General features: G+C 39.5%; 1 long non-coding RNA gene across 2 annotated transcripts in view; it reads right to left on the reverse strand.

The window, feature by feature from the left end:
* LOC111861413 overlaps nucleotides 1-16,194 on the reverse strand; it is a 154,915-nt gene that overhangs the window by 1,741 nt on the left and 136,980 nt on the right. Inside the window, exon 3 of one of the 2 annotated variants that reach the window (XR_004512675.1) lies at nucleotides 6,318-6,390. The exons of the other annotated variant lie outside the window; for it this stretch is intronic. This is a non-coding gene — a long non-coding RNA (uncharacterized LOC111861413). Of the gene's footprint in view, nucleotides 1-6,317; nucleotides 6,391-16,194 lie in introns of those variants that run through there. 2 annotated transcript variants of the gene reach the window in all.

Genomic DNA, 16,194 nt, shown 5'->3' on the forward strand with positions numbered 1-16,194 from the left:
AAGACTGCTTTCTTCATAGTCACCGCCGTGAAAGCCTCAAATCTTACAAGAGGATAGATAATATCGAAGAACATAGTACTTGTAGCAATATACCATCGTCACAAACTTTCAGATTTTAAATGAGACGTGTACAAAGTTGGACACACTTTTGTTTGGAAATTGAAATCCCACTTTCTGTGGGCGAAAGTTATAAAGCAACATGACGTACTGAATACAACGGCAGTAATGTTTTAATGTCACACTTTTAGTGCCAGGTATCATTTGCAATGTACCACCTACTCCGAACCGCCAACTAGTTAACTGTTGCAGCTTTGAAAGGGGTTACGTAAGGAATCAAACTTCTTACTCCGTGTCCAGCTACTCCACGCGCCGGAGGCAAGGTTACAGTTTAAATCGTAGTTTATGTTGAAATGGTAGCAGATCACGCGTGTCATATATGTCAAAGTCGCTGGCAGGTAAATAGGGAGCACCAGTGTTGTCATGAATGCCAAAGAAACATGTAATAACTCGGAGAAATTTATCCCCACATATACGCCCCTGGGATTGATCTCAGACTTACGTGTAACAATTCATTGTCTAAATCTTAACATATGGTACATCTTAAATTGTAAACTATAAGAAGAAATTTAAATATAAATCTGACTGTAAATTTATCATAGTTATTCTCTCTCTGTTGGTAAATCTTCATTACGATAAGTCTTTTGTCATCTATGAATTTATTATTCCATATTAAAGTGAGCTTATCCTAACAGTATTCGTGTTGGTCATGTGACATAACCTCCAGCTTCATCATCACTATAGGAATGCAACACTCGAACATTACATTATGCTGCTTACACTTGTATTTTGCAGAGCGTTCAGAGATCTGCAGCAGTTTAAAATAAGTAATTTACTATTCTGCCTCGCTGCCTGAGTTAAAGATCTCGTTTTCAAAACACAGTCTCTCTTAAAAGTTACATTATACATCATAATCACTTTATTAACACCCAGGAAACGTGGCGGCTTAAATACCAAGGCCATCATATGAGAATACATTACTAGAAAGGAGGTTAAAAGTAAGAGAATATAGATATCAGCTGGATTAAACTGGCTGAGAATAGAGCCCAACGATTGGCTTCTGCGAACACGATATTTTAAAAGCAGGCTCTTATGTTTAACCTGAAGAATATGTAACTCCCGCTGCTCAGAGAAGGCCGTGAGATATTGAGTTAATTACTTACATAGTTATTTAATTAGTACTAGTGGCTCTGAACACGGAACATCTTTCCTGTTCTCTATTCAGTCCGGAATACATTCCTCTCCGTTTCCTACGCAAAACCACTACTACTACTACTACTACTACTACTACTGCTACTACCAGACCATACCCGTTGTACCTAGGAAAAGTGACACTATGATCCTCCCAATGCAGGAACGTTCTCTAGTGATATATCGCATTAAAACCCATAACATTTCACAGCGTTTATGAGAGCCTTAAGTCTAACACATCTGGGCAGATAATATCGTGACATGTCAACGCATTGCCAGGCAACGGGTTGGTAAATAAATTACCGCAAAGACAGATTCTTGGTAAGCAGTCCGTTGCTAGATTACATAATAATACAGTAATGTCAGTAAACATTCTCACGGCAACGAATACAAGCAACAAGAGAAGAACTGCCGTTTCTATGCGGCGACCGGTAAATACTCCCTTTAATAACGTGATATCAATATAGAGGAAACGCGCCAAGCACACGCACTGAAAAATGGGACGTCTGTTGGCAAGCAACGAAGCTGTATAAAAGCATTCTTAACATAAGAAGAGGGTGCTTTCCGTGGGGTCCGTGTAGAGGAGTTATCTTGAAGACCAATCCGCGCTACGATTCAGTTCTCGGTACGAGACAGCCATGGGAAGTTCGTAGTTGAAGAAGAATTACAGTCAGTCTGTGAAGACTTAATGTGTGTTTTGAAGACTTTATATGCGCTAGAGTGTGGCAGTTATAATTCCTGTGTTAAAATCCGTTGTTAAGAAACGGGTAGGGAAAACTTTGCAGAGGAGTAGCCATTGCTTAGATCTGTTATATACCAACGACTAGTTAAAGCAGATATAAAAGACTTTACCTATTTGTTATATTTAAAATAATTTTGAAAGTATTATAATTTCAGTAGAACTTGGTTATAACGTCATCAAAGGGACCTAAAAATAGTGTCGTTATAAACGAATGTCGTTGTAACCGAAATGGGCATTTCCACAGTAGCCTTATGTTAGTCACGTAAAAATCTACCAAAAACCGAGTTAAAATGTTGCATTTTTTAGTGAAATACGTAGTTAAGTACAGACTAACGTAACATTAACGTGGAATTGCCCAAATGTGTAATATCAAAGACATATTACAGCGCTTTTCACTGACAATACACACCGCACTAATACTGTATATTAAAGGTAGGCCTACTCACCAAATTACAGTAGATTACATCAATTGTTGTGCCTTACTGTACCTAGATACGAGTACAGTAATCAGTTATCTTCATCTGTTTCCTGTTACTTGCCCAATACACACTTTCTAAATTACGTTCAATGCCCATATCAGAGAAATTCAGGAATGAAAATGACGTTACATACGAGGCTGATGCATTTGTGCATGTCGTACTAAGCAAGGTATAAAAACAGTTGCTTTATGAGGAATTAGTTCGTACCATTGAATATGTGACGCAATAGACAAGGTGTCGCAGAAACCGATGTTGCTATAACCAAGTTTTACTGTATTTGTAGTTACAACAAGTTAATATAAAATAAATCAACTCACCGATACAAACCCCACGTCTTAGTTGCTAATACACGTGACAATATGCATGCGGGTTAGTGGGTCAACTACGTAGACAGTTACAGAGTTAGCTAAGTTTTCTACTTAGTTTCTTAGCTACGCAACTGATTATCTCATTTCCTTGTTTCGTTTGTTTATCGGTTTATTGATTAACTTATTTTCCTGTCTAGTCCCTAGTTACTTTATTTGTGAGCCACGTGTCAATTATTTTCCAATTTATTTGGTTTATTAGCTACTTATTTTAGGGATTTGTGTCTTAGTTGCTTAATAAGTTGGTTCGTAAAGTTATTTTGTTTCTTAACATTATTCGTCGTCCTATTTTTTATTTAAGACAATGTTTTGGAGACTGGATTCTGTCTCCGTTCTCAGGTAAAGTCCTACTCATTTGGGCTCAATTGATCTCCGGAGACAGGGACTACCTTTATCCATTGGGCCAGCTGAGAGAGCTATTATTTGAAGACGGAAACAGAATCTATTCTAAGAAACTTTTTAAATAAAACAGGGCAATAGATAATGTCCAAATCATAATAATTTTATGAATATACAGTACTATGGTCACAAACTCTTGGATCTTACTTACATAACAAGTTTTCCTTTATTGCTAGTGGAGTGGGACTAAGTCCCTTGTACTGCGGCCACTTCTGGCCTATTGTACCAGCCCCAGATGATAGGTGAGGGTGAATGTGGAGCAATTGGTGGAATGAACTTTAATTGTTTCTTGCATCCTGTTGTGTATTTAATTAATATTAGAGTCAATTTTACCGACCATACAACATATTTTATTATTATTACAGTACATGTTTCGACCTCAAGAGGTCATCCTCAGGTGTACGAACACAGCTGTATAATTACACGCAATGATACTTGTCTTTTCACTTATTCGATCCTGTANTGTGTCTTTTATAAATTCCTCAGTTACACATTTACGTTTTTTAGCTACTTACTTCTTTTTGGTTACTTTGGTACTCAGATACTCAGTCCGTCTGCTACTTATTCATTTAGTGATTTACTTAGTTCCGTGCGTTATACGAGTGGCGGCACTGACGGCTTATCTTGAGTTGTGAACTGGGCTGCTGGTAGGAAACGCTTTTCATTTATCTTCTTCACGGCTGACTGCTGCCAGTCTCCTGTGTAATATCTCTCCCCTATCACTCTTCTTATTCTCCTCCCACACGAACCCACCACCCACCACCCTATATTTTTGCATTGCATTTCCTATAGTCCATTTGGCGAAAGTAAGCTCTCTCTTTTTATTATTAGTTTTGATACCATAATAATTATTAATATTATTTTGGTGTGATGATATAGAAGGAGCACGCGGTAGCGTAGTTGGTTGAGGCAACATGCTACAAACCGGAAGGTCGCGGGTTCGATTCCCGATGTTGTCATTGAATTTTTCAATTGACCTAACCTTTCCAGCCGCACTATAGCCCTGGCATTGACTCAGCCTCTAACAGAAATGAGCACCAGGAATCTTCCTGGGGGTAAAGGGCGACCGGCGAGTAAGGTTGACAACCTTACTGCCATTTGTGAGCAGATTGTCTAGAGAAAATATGGAAGCCTTGACATCTCACAACCCTATGGCCCTCTTTGTCCTGTTACAGGGATATCTTTTCACTTCTTACATTTTTTTAAAATAATATAGCAGAATTTTACAAGAAGGAGGTATAAATACAAGGAAAATGTTTCCAAACATGACGCCTTTAATCGTAATATATAACAGACATGTATGACGTTATTTACTCTCTCGTAATGGAACCCGAAAGCTCAACACTGCTAAGGAAGAAAGCCCTTCAGTGAACACGCTCTTGTGCCAATCATATCCAAATTTCTTCCTTACAACTTCTTTCTCTAAAATCCATCTCGATTTTACACAGCCATTTCCTTATCTATTTTACACGTGATCTCCTTCGAAGAGTTTCCTTACAAAAATTCTATATACATTTATTTTTCATATGAGACATTTTCTTTGTCCGAATTTCAGACGATCTGTTTATCTCGTAATTACAGAAGTTCTTTGTTGTGTAATATCATAAACTTCTTATTAATTTCATTTATCTTAGGTTCAGATAGGTGAGAGTTTTATTTTCCAGAACTTGTCTCTACTTTTCAAATTTTATTTTACAAAATTCTGTCACTGAACCCTACCCTGAGCAAGCTGAATCTAGTCAACTCTTTCACAAGAATTATCCTCACATCTATGTTAGTCTCGTTTCTTCTCCTTTGAGGATTTCTAAATAAAATTTTTGTTATATATTTCTCATTTCTTCTGTGCTAAATGTCTCCTCCCTTTCGATTCAATCATAACATTTACATGTTCCTTTATTAAACTGAGCCTAGGTTTGCAAATGAACGCTGATATCCGTTACGGGGGCTAACCTGAAGTGGCAGTGATGAATTTGCGATATGGGGTATAGAATCGCTATAGACTCGCATTTCTTTTATCGCGAGTCTCCTCATCGAGCTATTACCATATCCTCTCCCAGTTTCGCTTCAAGTTCTCACTTCACTTCCCTGTCAAGCAGTGCGGGTGGCATAAGAAGAGGAGCAGATCGTGGCCGTCTTCCGGAACTGCCTACGTCCCATTAATTTACCGGTTTTCCTTTCCTTTCTAATGATATGTAGCTTTACATGTGCCTCATATCCCCTTCATATTTTCCACTTTGAGATTTTCAACAGAAATAGGTCCTTTGTTTCATGTTCTCGTCATTAAGTTATAAATTAATTAATCCTTATGTTGCAGATGGTTAGGTTAAAATGTCAAGAGATGTCAGGACAAGCTGAAGGCAAAAGAAATAGATGGAAGAATATATCTGAAAGGGATGTGTTAGTTGACATTGATAAATTTTAAAAAACTTAATGGGTGAACGTGCCAATTGATATTGGAGGACAACCTACATCATAACTCTTAATACAATCCGCACCAATAATATCTTGCTGACTTTTGCAGTGGGATCGATGGTAATGCCACCTAGTGCAGAGATTTTAAAAGTTAAAACCAAAGATCCTTGGCCATACCAGTCCATCCTATCTCTCTAAGATCCATTTTAATATTATCCGCCCACATCTGTCTTGGTCTTCTTAGTAGTCTATTTCCTTCTGACTTTACTTACCAATATCCTACATGCATTCCGCTCCTCCCCATTCCTGCTACATTCCCTGCCCATATTATCTTCCTTGGCTTGATCTTTCTAATTATACTTGACAAAGGGTACAAGTTATGAAAGATGCAGATGTATATCGTAGAAAGAAAAATTGGCTTAGGAACGGGAAAGAAAGACAGTTCATGCCCCACAGTAGAGGAAAGACACCGGATGAAGCGATAAAAATATGGCTGCTAGCCTCGGGCACTATGCTCGTTTCTCTGTACCAGATTTACCTTTTATCTTCAGTTATTGAATGTCGATTTGTCAGTTGCTTAACCTCTTCATTGCTACTTGCTAATATAATGACGTTGTAAGGACATCACCCGTATGTTTAAGCTCTACTATTGTATTTCTAACGCATGCGTTTCCTTGCCAGCCGAGCTTAGCTTTCTTATTGGCTGAGTGTAGTCGGTTGTTACGATGAGGTAGTGCACCATGCGCTGAAACATGTGGAAGAAATGAAAAAGATATATGATTCATAATATTCTAGCCACAAATCGGAAACCATGAAAAGGGCAAAAGAAAAAATTTAGAGCAATTACAACAGTTGCTTGGCCACCGAATAAAAAAAGAGAGCAGTTTCAGTCGTGTAGACGTCAGAGGGCGATTCTAAGGGATGAGCAAGGAAATGTGTGGAAGAAAGTGATCGAGGATTGTCTGATTTCCGTTGATGTTGCTAGTGATGCTCTCAACTACATAGGTCATGTACCGATGTGTGGAAACTGCAGGATTATTGGTGCATGCTGTCAGAGGAAATGACTGTGACTTGTTCTAAGCGATTACTTTCTGTTACAGAAGGAAATATACGTTTTAGTGGTGGTGTAGTTTATTCTGCACCTCTGAAGAAGTGTTATACGTTTATTAAAGTTTTCTTTTCATTGGCCTTGTTTGGGCCTAGGCCTACCTCCATGAAACTATCCGTTTCACTTCGGTACTAGATCTTAGACATACGGTAGGACTCCTTGGATGGGTGATCAGCTCCTCGCAAGGCCTCTACCTACCTGTACATAAACACAGAAAAACCCCACACAAACATTCATGCCCTGAGTGGGATTCGAACCCACGATCCCTGTTTCCGAGAGAGCGAAGACAGTGCATGCCTTAGACCGCTCGGCTACCGTGACCGGTATTAAAGTTTTTAGGCACGCGAAATATTTTATAACATATCGTAAACCTACTTCCACAGCCTGCATGAACCATATTTTATATGTTAGAAATTGCAAACATGACTATACGAGATTTTACGTGACAGACTTAAAGTTCTCGGCCCTGAACTAGTAGAAATTAACTGCTAAATGTTTTACTGCCTATTTACAGTTCTTGACAGTTTTATCCTATAGACTGAATATCTGAAGGAATAATTTCACTACAGTTCTTGCTTAAATTTCTTGTCTGTGAGAGGAACGCTTCCAAAAAAATATGAAGTTCTTGTGTAACGTTTGAATATAGGCCATACTGTAAATATTTCATTAAACTGATAGCAATGCCAACTAATACTGCTGGGAATGCTCATCAGGAAAGGCAACATATATGAATAACACTTACCACGTATATTGAGACGTTTAATTCTGTACTTTCAATTACATGGAGTGGATGCCATATCTTTTACATCCCCAAAAAAGATTATTAAATCATGTGATTTGTTGTCTTTAAGAGGACTGGGAGACACTAGAGTTATTAATTGTAGCATTCTGAATATTTACAAGATAACTTTTCTCTTAAATATATATTCAGTTATTTTTGTGAATATGCTGAGCTGAAAAAAAAAACAATATTTTAGATCACAAAGAATTCGTATGAGAGATAAGGAGTGAGAGACGAAAAAAAACTCTGTGGTCTGTAATCCGCAAGCGAACTATACCGACCGAGCGACCGCTGCTTGTCGGCGAAGTTAGTGCCAATTTTTGCAGATAGACGGTGTCGCGTGGTCAGTGCAACGAATTTCGGGTTTCTAGACCGGAGCCGCTATTTCCTTGAAATAGTTCCTGAATTATTAAGGAGTGAGAGACATTTTTAAATGCGAAAAGAGTTACAATAAGATAAATGAGAATACTCAATCGAGGGAGAAACCGAAAAACGTTATCGTGGCGTATTTTAATTTTCTTTATCTATTATTTCCCTAGAGATAATCAAGAAAACCACTAAAATACTTGATACGTTAACCATCCTCTGCCGAGCTGATCGAACTGAATGCATATTTAATTATGTGCACATATATAGTGCAGGAATAATATTAAATTGGATAGTAAGAAGATATGTCCTGAGGGCCTTAACTCTCTCAAGAAGTAGTTGAACTGCGGGCTTTTGTGATAGTGGCTTTGAAACTTGGGATGTTGTATTATGGATTTCTTTACCGAAAAGAGAAACAGATAAAAATATGGTATGAACGATACTTTGAATTAGGCAGTGTAGGATGCCTCCTGGAGGTTTATTCCACCGCAAGGTTTCCGTTGCTATGCAAAGTGACATGACAGTTTTGTTGGTATAATGTGACGTAGTGCGACTACTCGCACTCTACCGGCAGAAATAGCAAAGATACTGGAATTTCTGACCTCCAGAACAAAAAGAAATGCTAACATTTAATATGAGGAGACCTATACTCCTGTTAGAATAATTTATCTAGTTATTTACTTTATTTGAATAGTTTTGTAACATTTTGTGTTTCCGTGTCTAAATGAAAATTACGATATGCATTGCATTTCAGCCTTAGGAATGTTGTACGAGTGTAAACTTTGTAGCGGAAGAAAGTTCGTTTTTCATACAATCATGAATATACTGTTTCATGAATTGAAGGAAACCGCTCTTTTAATTGAAGCTTTACCTTGTCTACTTTCCAAAATATTATACTCCAAGATTTATTTCCAAATATAAATAAAATTCAAAATCTGCAACTTCAGCTAAAACTACAGTGTTAACCTATAGAAATAATAAGCCAACCTATTAATATATATATACACACACACTGTATGTAATATAAGACATAGGTGGATCTAACTTGGCTTGCATGTAAGTTTCCGCTAGATATATCAGATGAAGAGGATGAGGTGGGCAGGTCATGTAGCACGAATGGGGAAGACGAGGAATGCGTATAGGATATTGGTGGGAAAGCTAGAAGGAAAGAGACCACAGGGAATACCAAGGCGTAGGTGGGTAGACAATATTAGAATGAATCTTAGAGATGTAGGATTGGATGGTATGGATTGGATAGATCTGGCTCAGGATAGGTACCAGTGGAGAGCTCTTGTGAACACGGTAATGAACCTTCAGGTTCCATAGAATGCTGGGAAATTCTTGAGTAGCTGCAGAATTGGCGGCTCCTCCAGAAGGGCTCAGCTCCATGAGTGAGTAAGTAAGTAATATCATACTGACCATGCGACATCCTCTATCCGCAAAAGTTGGCACTAACTTCGCCGACAAGCGGCGGCCGCTCGATTGGTACAGTTCGCTTGCGGACTACAGGCTACAGAGTTTGTTTCGTTGTTTGTTTGTTACACATGAACACCAGTTAACCTAAAACCGTACTAGAATTTTATCTAATTATTTATTTAACGGCGTTGTTAGCAACTCAGTCTCTGTAGCGTCGGATAGTAGGATAATTAGTGAATAATATGTTGGTAAGTTTCTGGAAATAAGCATCTGTTTCCTAATTGTAAGAACATAGAAATGTCCTTTGTAGATCCACATACATTCAATTCATTTCTTTTTGCCATTTACGCGTGTACACTGAAAGCGTAAGAGGCAAAAGATTCTGTCTGAACACAGTCTGAACTAACGGAAAAAAATGGACGTCTTTTGGGATAAAGGATGCTCCTTATCAAGTTGTGTACACTCTCTCTCCGACGTGAGAGTCGCGACGTGGCTTCCAGTGACAAGCGCTGCTGTATATCGAGTCAACTAACCAGATCCAACTGCCTAAATTACCAGGATTACCTCGCCAGAACAAAGCTCCATTTGCTCTTAATCTTCAAGACTGTCCGGTTCTCTTCCCACCGATCCTTTCTACGATCCAGCGTGAAGGAAGCGGGATTGGCTTTGCCTTCTGACATGCCTGTGCTCTAAATGTAAGACCAAGTCAGTATTTTAGGGTTAAACTAGACCAACATTCATCATAGTGTTTTATCCTAAACTGAACTCAATTGAAAGTGCAATTTTACTGTAACTTACAAGAATGAGAATACTTTCAATTCGCCTGAAACAAATCAATTAAAGATTAAGGTTTATATTAATATTTGTTCTAAATACCTCTTTTGTTCTTATTTATTTCCGGTTTATTTATTTACAAGGATGCTGTTTATCACCAATTCTGTTCAACTTGTACAGCGAATGCCTTACCAAGGAAGCTCTGGATGGGCTCGGAGACTTCAAAGTAGGAGGGCAGATTATTCAAACTGTGAAATATGCAGATGACCTTGTGTTAATGGGTAAGGAAGAAACTGTGCTACAGGGCACGATTGATAGACTAATTGAAATTGGAAGGTTCTATGGCATGGAAATGAATGTGGAAAAAACAAAAGTAATGAAAATTTCGAGACAACCAACCCCAGTCACAATAAAGATAGACCAAAAACAACTGGAGAATGTGAAATGTTTTAAATATTTGGGTAGCTTGTTAACAGATGATGGAAGGTGTACTAGTGAAATTAAATCCAGGATTGCCATGGCAAAAGCTGCATTTAGCAAGAAGAAGAATCTTTTTACCAGCAAATTGGACTTAAATTTGAGGAAGAAACTAGTGAAATGCTACATTTGGAGCATAGCTCTGTATGGGGCTGAAACATGGACACTTAGGGCAGTAGATGAGAAACATCTGGAAAGTTTCGAAATGTGGTGTTGGAGAAGGATGGAGAAGATCAGTTGGACCGATTATGTGAGAAATGAAGAAGTGTTAATTAGAGTCAGTGAGCAGAGGAATATCCTACATGAAATAAGAAAATGGAAGGCTAATTGGATTGGTCATGTTTTAAGCAGAAACTGCCTTCTAAAAGAAGTTATTGAAGGAAAGATAGATGGGCGGATAGAAGTGACAAGAAGGCGAGGAAGAAGACGTAAGAAGATGCTGGATGACCTTGGGGACAGAAGAGGATACTGTCATTTGAAGGAGAAAGCTCTATATCGCATTAAGTGGAGGAATTATTTTGGAAGAGACTGTGGACCTGTCGTCTTGACAGATTACTGATGATGATGATTACAGACTCTCTCAGTAAATCAGGTTGCGTAACTTCCAACAACTAGACCGTCAGTCAGCAATGAAGAGGAGATGTGAAGTGAAATTATCGTGAAATAGTTTAGGCGCTAACCAGGCATTTGTCTGGAGAGACTGAGAAGAACCACGGAATATCTCAATCTTGCAGCCTATATTTCAATCCGGGATTTCTGAAAAGGAAGAAAGACTGTTACCCACTCCAACACGACGTTCGGTCCCTTTTAATTGTCAGTTGTAGGAAGGTTAAATAAATGGTACGCTGGACATGTAGTATGCAAGTAGGAACCGAGTTGTTGGACCACACTGGCTGAACAGATAATTCCGAAGACTTAGCCGTAGAGAAAATGAAGCTTAAATGGAAATTAATTAAGCAGAGAATCAATTTACAATTAGTGGAACATACAAAATACATATATCTAAGAAAATATTTGTGACTGTGAAGTGAGGGATCCACTAATAATTCAGATTATATTAGTCATAAAGGCTTTGGATAACGTATAGTATCTCCATGTTGGTCGGTTCCTTTGCATTAATGTCCCTTCCTCTGACCAACTTCTTCCTACTCTACTGTTTCACAGTTCCTACTTAGCTCAGTCTTTATAGCGACGGGCCATGGTCTTGACGGCTACGGTTTGATTCCCGGAAGGGGCAAGAGATTTTTCTCTTCTCCACAGTTCCTAAACTGACTCTTGTGCCCACTCACCCTCCTACCCAATGTTTCCCCGAGGGTATACCGGCGGAGGCGTGAAGCTGGCCTCTCACCTGCATCTAATGACTAGGTCAAGAATAGTGGAACTATAAATCCGCTCCCCCATACGTCTTCAAGGCGTGGTGTTTAATTAATTAAACGTGGGGACAACTTTACATTTTTTACCTTAGTATAAAGGATCGAAATATGGACGCTCCTAAACGTCTGGTCTTCAGAGTGACCTTCGAGCAGGAAGCTGGGACTAGAGACGGGCATGTCTACTTTTCGAATACTGGTCCTTAGGTCGTTAAGTAACGCTGACGTAATTCAATAAGTTGCAAAACATCAAATAAGTGGGAAAATTATCACGAATAATTAGAAAGTTTGGATTTAGTAGGAGGCTGTCTTTACCTAATTCAACTTGTTTCAACTTGATTACAAATATGAAGTTATATAAGGCTTTTATGAATGCGATGGCGGGCATTAGGTTTCCACAAGAGGATGTAATTTCTTAATCACCTGAGAAAATGTAAGCGTCTGCAGAGACTCTGCAACATAAGGTAGTTTAGATTCGTGCCTGTTGAAATGTATTCAGATGAATTTCACCAAGCACGTTGATGCACCATGAGATAAGAGAACTAAGGACCTCAGCGACTGTCGGTAGCAAGACCACGGTCTTCTTGGATAAAACGCTGTGCAATTCTGCGGATAGTTACCAAAGTTTTGGATGAACATGCTGCCTCAGTCTTCAGGAAAGGAGAGGCCCTCTCCTGAGATGTCGGTTCCTCTGTAACTAACTACACTGACCAAACATCGAGGTCAGGCCGTGTCATAGCTCAGGCGGTTAGTCGCCGGCTTTCCACCACGGCGGCCCAGGTTCGAGCCCAAGTCAAGTCATGTGGGATTTGCGGTGGACAAAGTGACATTAAAGCCGGTCGCGGTAGCCGTGCGGTCTAAGGCATGAACTGTCTTCTCTCGCTCGAACGCTGGGATCGTGGATTCGAATCCCACTCAGGGTATGGATGTTTAGCCTGTGTATGTGTTTATTCCGTGTTTAGGCAGAGGCCTTGCGACGAGCTGATCACTCATCTAAGGAGTCCTACTGTCTGTGAAAAAATGATTACCGAACTGAATAAGAGGCCTGGCCCCCGAATGGCCTGGAAGAGCCATTTAAAAGTAGCATTAGGGCAGTTTTTCCCCCAAGTACTTCGGTTTCCCCTATCAATTCTCATTCTACTTGTAGCAAATTCTCCACATTCATCACCATCTATCATCCTGGACCTGTACGACAGACCAATTAGCGGCCGACGTACCAAGTGGAGTCAGTCTCACACCACTCCAAGAAACTAAAAAGAAACCATCGTAGTCGATATGTTAGCACCTCTGCTTCGTGTGTGAGATATCCCGGATTCGAACCTCTGACCCTAGACCGGCAGCACTTACTGAAGTTTGTTATGGTTTTTCTGTACTGTTTCCAGATAAATTCCGTTGTGGTGCCTCGAACAAGGCCATGGTAATTTCCTCCCACATTATGTCCGATTCATATGAATCCTACCGTATGAAGTCATGTAGTTTGAGCTACTGAGTATCATTAAACAGGCATAAATAACTAAATAAAAACTGCACGGTGTCTCATCCCAGAAGACCGTAATCTTAGGCCACTTACTGTTACTGGAACGCATGAAGGATGAGTAACCGTAACAGAGTGTGCGACTGTGAAGTTAAGGAAGCCAGCAATCAATGAGTTTAGTTCTGAAGTCTTTGCATGGTGTGTAACATTTCCTCGGAAGTGGCCTGGTTCCTCTGCTGCAATGTCTCCCTTCACTCCAACCCCTCTCTTACTCTTTGAGAGATTTAATTAAGACTGCCCCTTCTTCCTCTTGAAGGGTAGAACCCAGTGGTTACCTCACTTCGTGATAGCGCACGGGACCTAATCACAAGTTTGTTCTTCCTCTCGCTTCGGGCGGCGGCTGGTACAGCAGAAACGAGGGACACATGAATTCCATGTAACGTTCCTGTCTCGGAAGCTGTCCCTTCAAAACGGGTGGTGGTTGGGAGATTACAGATGAAATTATAATGTTATTAGCTATCGGTATGAGGCATGGTTTGGTAAGTTATAATGTCGCCATGAATATATGGAAATACTAGAGAGTGGTCCGTTGGAATTTTTGGTAAACTAAAAATATGAATACAGGAATCTGATTTCTTACAGGCTGTTTGATTCTAGATGAAGCCATTCCTCATTAGATGAAACACAAGTGTAATTTAGAATGAAATTCTTGAGAAAAAAATAACAAAGTTTGGAAGTTTGTTGTAATGTTACGTGATTCATTTTAGTTTGAACCATAATACTGTTGCTATTCAAAAAATACTTAGGGAAACTGCATCACATCTTAAAGAAACGTGACAGAAAAATAGGTCTATGCTTGATTCTGCGCAGTACACGAAGAAAGCAAATTCATGCTTAGGAAAAAATGATACCGATGCCTGTAATGATGTTCTCAACAGTCTTGAAAGAAAAATTAAATAAATGTCGACCCTATGTTATGTAGATTACACTTCCCAGTAGAGTATTGTAACGTGTTTGGAATCCAGAAGAGTCACTTCTATGAAAACGCTGGAACAGACCATTGCATAGGACGTAACAACAGCGGTATTGTAATCCCAACAGTGAGCCGTTGCGTAGGAATTGTAGAATCAACGAAGCAGCGTTCTCCCGGTGATAGACAACAGAAGGTCCAATGCATAGCAACTGCCGAGGTTACAAAAGCCCAGCTTCGACGAGAGGCAGACAGTCTCGCGATAGATGCCAAGAGATACAGAACACAGTCTGGAATTAGCCTCCATGGAACACAAGTCTCCAGAAAGCCGCCGCCGAAAGCAGTCCAGTATTTGCTGAGATATAGTGAAAGCAGTAATTGTGATACTGCAAGTGCTAACGATTGTAAAGCGTGTGATTTTATTAATGAAGAACAATAAGGGTGCTACTGAATTTGAGACCTACGCGGATTTATTTGTTGCGTGCAATATGAAACACGCTACAGTATAATGTAATATCTAATATATTCCTATTTCGTAATAAGTTCTTTTTTCGAGTTTAATAACGGCATCAGGCGTCAGCTGCCAATTGTGCAGTTACTCAAGAACTTCCCAACATTTTATGAAACCCGAGGGCTCATTGCCATGTTTACAAGAGCCCTCCACTGGTCCGCATCCTCAGCCAGATCAATCCAATCCATATCATCCCATTATATCTCTCAAAGATCTATTTTAATATTGTCCACCCACCTATGTCTTCGTCTTCCCACAAATATCCTATATACATTCCTTTCCTCCCTCATTCGTGCTACATGCCCCTCCCATCTCATTCTCCTTGTCTTGAACATTCTAATTATACTTGCAGAAGAGTACAATTTATGAATATATACGTGTATATGTTTCTAAGTTGCACGTATGTGTGTTTGCATATGTGTATATATATACATATATAGATGTGTCCACGTATTACGTGTTTTTCCATATAAGTAGGCAGGCCTGAATTTAATTCTTCGCTTATTTCTTCCTTCCTTTTGCCATCTCTCTGTCTCTCTTTCTCTCTGTTCCATTCTTATTCCACTCTTCTCTTTTCTACTGTCTGGAGATCTTTAGGATTATACTGAACCCGTACTGCGTGCTGTCTGAGGTGAGCGGGGGCTTGGATCCTGCGAAAACTGGAATCGCTGATTTGGACTCCGCAACGAAGTGACCCAAATGTAATAGTCACTTCTGCCCCACATGTTCGCGCTTCCGTTATGCTGGGTTACTGTTCGTGGGAAGTACAAGTTTCTGTCAGTTTCCAGTGACATAAGTTCCATACCAAATTTCATCACCATTGGAAGAGTTCTATTTTTTGTGATATAACACCAAGTAATCCGGTGAAAGTGAATATATGTTTCGGGTGAATAATTCGCCTCCATCTTCAGGGTCTAATACTAACACATATAAGAAACCATTAGGAAACAGATAGCAAACAAATTCCATATCCTAAATTTATCAAAATTTAGCAAGCTGTTCTCGAGTTCAAAAATGTGGAATGACAGACAGACAGACACCGCCACACCTGTATGCGTTCATTTCGAGCACATTATGCAAAGAACACATACAAATGAAATAAAATCACATCGAAACTACCAGTATCTAAGCGACATATCAAGTGTGCATAGCGTCAGTGTTCTGTAGGATTACTGAAAAATTAGACCCCTACAAGCCGCCGCTGCTCTTTACCACAGGTTGCAACCCCAAAAAGGAATGAAAACTAGGAACAGCCAAAAGACTTCGATTACTTCTCACAGTACGAGATGGGGGGGTGGGGGT

Source organism: Cryptotermes secundus, unplaced genomic scaffold (genome assembly GCF_002891405.2).
Source record: "Cryptotermes secundus unplaced genomic scaffold, Csec_1.0 scaffold605, whole genome shotgun sequence".
In the NCBI taxonomy this organism is placed as follows: Eukaryota; Metazoa; Arthropoda; class Insecta; order Blattodea; family Kalotermitidae; genus Cryptotermes; species Cryptotermes secundus.